This window comes from Rhipicephalus microplus, chromosome 8 (genome assembly GCF_043290135.1).
Source record: "Rhipicephalus microplus isolate Deutch F79 chromosome 8, USDA_Rmic, whole genome shotgun sequence".
NCBI classification, from domain to species: Eukaryota; Metazoa; Arthropoda; class Arachnida; order Ixodida; family Ixodidae; genus Rhipicephalus; species Rhipicephalus microplus.
In genome coordinates, this window is record NC_134707.1 from 82,257,867 (window position 1) to 82,263,866 (window position 6,000).

The following is a 6,000-nucleotide window of genomic DNA, read 5'->3' on the forward strand; positions in this document are numbered from 1 at the left end:
CAACATTTCACTGATCAATGAGGACCAACTGGCCCAGCAGGCAGCAGTTGTCGACCTAACTATGTGGAATTAATTGCGGGCCTTAATTCATAACGCATTTCTTCAAGAAACAGGTATTTCGAGGTACCGAAAATACGAAAGATATGTTGAATGGACGAACATGTTATGATCGTGTCACACTCTATTTGACACTGCATGGTACGACAAAAGTAGGACGCGCAGCACTGTTTCACATGAGGAGGTTGCTACATACTAGGTTTTCAACTGCGTTCTTCTAAAGCGTGGCTAAGGGTGTCATAAGGCTGTACAAACTGCAGGCAGAAGCACAGTTTCTCGTGTAACTTGAAAAAAGAAGCGAGGTGTAAGTCACGCACTTAAGGAAGTAGACGCCACGGATAACTACAGTCCCGTGAGAAAGCAGCAACGGAGGGCCGAAGGGGCCATCACTTGCAGGCGAGCGCGATGATTAATCATTGATGTTATTCGTCATCGCCCACGCATTCTTGTAGATAGGGGTGCCAAAGGCCTACGAAAAGACTACTCAAAGGTGCGGGGAGCAACGCAATGATAGTGCAGTGTCGCAGTGACGAGAGAGAAAAAAAAAAGGTGTGCGTCACCATTTTGTCGACAGCTCGGCACTTTACTCAGACCTTTGCAGTGACAAGCAAGAGGAAAGGTCCCACGAAAGTATATATTATTTTTCCCGACTCTAAAAGCTTGCGTAACCTGCCTTACTGCACTATCTTCGTGTTGACTGTCATATTTTTATCCACAGTATATAAGATGTGCTATATGAAAACCTGCACAAGTTTGGACGAATATTGAGGTATTTTTCTGCGAACCAGACGTACAGGGAATATCGGGAATAACTTGGAGTTCTGAATTTCGACTACACTTCGCCTGACGGAACAACCACAAAAGAGAAAAGAAGGGTGGCTACTAGACTCCCTTTACCGATTGTTTAACCTCCGTCTCGCGGGCTACCACCACATTTAGGTCTAGCTTGGACCAGCCAGTGTTGAGTTTATATTCTTCAGACTGAAAAGAATGCAGACGCGCTGTAACAGTGGATCGGTGTGGTTTCGAAGGTGTGGTTAGACAGCTGTTTTGGGGAATATAATATGCGCACTTTAAGATCTCAGTCGTATATCCGCAAGCGCGCAGCGTTTGGCCTCCTGAGTTTGTCTACAGATGATGTTCATGTTTATGGTCAGTCGCATGAGCATTCTTTTTCTCCTCTCATAAGAACGGTTTTACTTGGGCCTGGCGACACGATGTCGGCCAGGAAAGTTGCGCTGCTGCGCGTCGCTTCGCACGCACGCAACGGGTATAACGCCCATTCACGTGTTTTGAAGGCCACAAACAAGGTTTTCAGCCACGTTTTCAGCCATTTGTGATGCCCATTTTGAGGCGAGAGTGAGTTGTTGACGTTTGGGAGTTTGTCGTTCCCGTTGAGCATGTCGTTGTGTGTTGTGGAGAAGTCGAAGTCCAATTTCGCGGCTGTTAAGCGCGCATATAGACAAAAAAAGTAAGTGTGAAGGATAAGGCCTTAAAACGGTGTTCTATTTGCACGTCGTGACTTGTAAGCTAGTCCGTCATTGAGTTTTTGTTTTTTTCCCACCCTGTGCACCGAATATACTTCGATCTTGTTATTTATGGCACTTAACTGAAACAGCAGAAACGGCTGCATTATCGTTGCGCTCCTTCCTCCAATTTCCTCCCGTCCACGAGTGCTGGTTAGAAAGCAAACTGATGCATTTTCGGTTTTGAGCATCGGAGAGATCAACACATGTCAGTTAGTAAGGAGACACGTACAAGAAAAAAAAAGATTCTTGGGACACCTCACAGTAACAGATGGAATCTACGGTGCGTATGCATGTCGTGTTGTATTGTGTAAGCGTCGCGCTCCGGGTGTATGGTGCGTTTTAAACTGGTGTTCTCGTCATTTTTGTTCTTGCGCACCTCGAGAGTGATCTCAACCCGGATGACATTACCGCTGGTGGCACTTGCTTCGTCGTACCTCACCAGGTTGCGCAGTTGTCTCCCGTGCCCTGATAGCATCGTCATTCCATTTATGAGCAGTGGAGCACTGCGACCGTGGATATCTGTTTAACACACAGGGCCGCATTGCCTCGAGTAGCCCACATTAGCTGTGACGGGCTGCGCAGGTATTCTTGCACGAACGAAATTATAAGCACCAGGAAAGACATAACGCTACTAGACGTGCACAATATGTGACGTGCCCCTGACGGGCCCCAGAAAAACGTGCACCAGATATCAATTACAAGTATGTGAGCAGGACAGCAATTGTGATGATAGGAGAATCGGCCTTTAGCACATGCGCCGTTCTTTAGCTGGGAAGCTGAGAGGAGACTTTTTGTCTCGCAGGGCTTAGTTCCAGGAATGCCAGTCTTCCCGGCCCCTACCAAATCCCAGCAAAACGCCAGCGGGCTGCCCAGGAAAACGAAAAAAGGCGGATTTCTGAAATCGGTGCTCTTTTTTTTTTATGTGTGTGTGGTTGAGACATGCCTCGAAGTAGGTAGAATAAACTGGATTCTGAAGAGCTTCTGGGGGCTCAAAGTGAAATGTGAGTTTGCATATATCGCGTGATACGAACGAGTATTCAAATTCTGCCAATAACTCGCGTATAGACCTTGCTTACAGTGAATGTACGTCATTGCCTATGACAGTAAAACAATTTTTCTCGGTCACTTGAACTCGTGAACTGTTGGGGCGCGTGGCAGACGAGGTAATTTGGAGTGTTGATCGATCGCATTGCCGTTCTTGAAGTTTATATTATTCAAGTGCTCTAAAGGAAACGATTTGCTCTTACGATGCACGGATAACGGGATGTAACATTGCAACCACGGTGATAAGAGTGTGTGACTTTGCTTAGCGCTGTTTTCTTCTTTTGTTTATTGGTGAAATTCTTGTGTAATCGCTTTGCCCTTTGCCACTTCGTCATGTCACCGGTAGAGAACTGTTTTGTCAGCCATCGAGTACAGCTATATTGTGCTGGAAGTTGTTCAATAATCAGGGTTCTACTTCGTCGTACCACAGGGTGCGGTGACATTTCATTTCAGCCATCCACTTGCTCATTTGCTATGTATGGCTGCGGACTGCTCTATGGGGAGGTTGCTGAGTTTTGGAGCGCTCATTCGCGATCACTCACAGCCACGGAACAAACATTAGCCGACAGCCGTTGTGTAAGGTAGAACGGATGCTGTCGATGCCCTTGTTAATGTTGCCCTGCGTCCTGAACTAGCTGTTTATTGCTAACCTATACTAATATAGCATGACGAATTACAGCTGTCAGGGTGACTTTTGTACTATTGGCACCTTATCACTATAATATATTACGTATCAATGCAGACAAAAGCTTTTATGAACAGTTTGCAATAGTCTGCAAGGTGGCCTTTCTGAATAACTTGTTTTCCAGCCAAAAACTTCTGTTCACAGACTGCTTTTCTCGCTCATTGTGCTTTTAGCTCTCCGAATTCCAGCGAAGGCACGCGAGTACAACAAAATGTCAAAAAGGGAAAAGGCAAAAACACAATGGGCGAGAAAAGCAGTCTGTGAACGAGAGTTTTTGGTTGGAAAACAAGCCTTACAAAAAAGGCGCCTTGCAGATTGTTGCAAGATGTCCATTGCAGCAGCAAACACTAGCATCGATGTACTTGTGATGATTGTAGGACCAGATTAGCGAAGAAGTGCTGTAAAGATAGCTATTTCGCACGGTGATGACGTATGACAGTGAATTACGAAAGCTGGACCTGAACGTGAGGCTTCAGTTATGAAACTCGTTTGGTTTTGGAGAAACATTTGAGTATTGCCTCACTGCCTTTCTGCAGACACTGATGTACATGCCACGTGCAGTATTGTGTGTACTGGAGCGAAACGTTGTCGTTGGATACTATCAGTTGGGGCTTGACCTGTATCTCGACAGTTATTTCAACGTGCAGCACATATTATCTACATTAACGATTACGATTACATAAGCATTAACAATTGCATAAGCACCATAACCCTTGGACTGTCGCAGTAGGTGAGCTTGTTTAGCCTAAATGTGGTGGTGCTTTTCAGTGCTTATGTGGCCCCTCCCCACAGTCATCCGTGGCTGTTAGTCGCTCGCGAATGGACGCTCCTGTCCCAATCCTACAAGTCGCGGAGCGCGCTCCCAGCGTGGTCGCCACGCGCAAAGTTGTCGGTGGCGACCACGCTCGTGTCTCGTGTCCCCCTCCTGTCCCCGGGGGCGCGTCTTTGTGATACGCGCGCCTCCCGCCGCGCAACTTTTTTTCGCGGTGCACGCTCTGCGTTCTTTTTCTCTGGTGTCCTAATGCATACATATCAGAAACATATGTACAGTGTCAAAGTTTTTCCGAGTGTTTTTATGCAAATGCGCTGCTGCTGCTGCTGCCGTTGTGCGTCTATCGTTGAATGTTTGCCTCTTGTGCCCGCATTGGGGTGCCCTGGAGCGCAGCCCTTGCCATCGACCGTTCCCAAACAGTGATGCACAGCTAAGCGTACGCTTTGGTTACCTAGAAGGTGGTGCATTATGAGTAATGTCCATTAGAATGGCCAGTGAAATTGTCAAGAAGTTGGAAGCAATCTGCGTAGTTGAAGTAGGAACTGGAGGATTAAGCTTGGTTCAGATTTTATTTTTTGTCATGGTGCACTCTGGTGCTAAGGTGTGAGGATGGTGTGTCATGACGAGGCAAATGCTTTAGGAAAATATTTCTTTACATCCTTCAGCTACATGTTATATTGGAAAACCCCGATCGTCATACTGTTTTGTTACACTCGCAGCCAAGTTCTTGAATGTTGACCTTAGTATTATTTTTCCAATTTTACCCATGCGTTCTTTACGCACAATTTACATTTCCAAATATAAAATGCAAACGAAAGGACAAGTTTAGCTGCTAAATAGCTCTCTGTAATTACTCAAAATGAACACAAAATCTCGTTACGGGTGAAACGGGGCCGGTAGCCCAGTCATTTTCCCTGGTTTCGACTCGTCTGTTGGCATTTAAAGAATCACCGGCTTGGGGAATGGTTGAAGGTGAGAAACTGTCTCCGGAATTGAGCGAAAGAACTGACTGTTCAGGATGCCGCGCCTGGTTGCCGTAGTAAGATAACATCTGCTTCTCACAATGCTCGTTCTCCTACAGCAGAGCTAGGGTGCCACTTGGCGCTGATATTGTCGTTAGATTGCTAGTTTCTGCCCTAAGCTTTGTTTCAGTGCCATCGCGTCACTTGCGAAAACGCCCATCACAAAAAAAAACGTTGGCCCCGTATCTGTGTTCCACTGCAAGTGTCGAAAGACGAGAGTCTTCCGTCTGTAGAGAGAAGATAAAACGTTTGTTTGTTGTTTCACGCGAGAAATTATGTGAATGGGATTCTGGAGGCGCTGCGTGAGACATGAGCGCCATCTTGGAAAACGATAAGATAACCTGATAAAAAGCGAGCGTAGCGTTTGTGCGCGCCATTTCAGAGGCCATAATTCGTATAACGCAAGGCCACGGGTAGGTAGCAGCACCGTATCGTCTTACCAAGGCGTAGAAAACACCCGCCTTTTCGTGCATAGCGTCCCATTGACAGTGAAGCGTAATAAACGCTACCGTCCTATACCTTTTCTAGTGTAAAGAAACACACCACGGTATGTTGACTTGTTAATATTGTGCCTCTGATATGCGAAATATTTGCTTTTTAATCGACAACGCGCTGAAGTATGAACGCAGAAACCAGATCAATATTGGTTGGCGTTGAGGAAATGATTGAACTTAAGCCATTTCGGTTGACAGATAAAGAAGTCAACCGATTGGCGGGCAGACAAAAAGTTGAGCGTTGGAGTAACCCTAATCTTCGTTAAAATTTGCTGCAATATAATTTGTTAGTCGCTCATTCTCCGGTGTACTGAGTGGTGCTTAGCGTACGATGCTGATAAATTGCCATTGAATACTTGTGAAGGAATAATACTATTCTTTTACGAAGGCAAAAGGT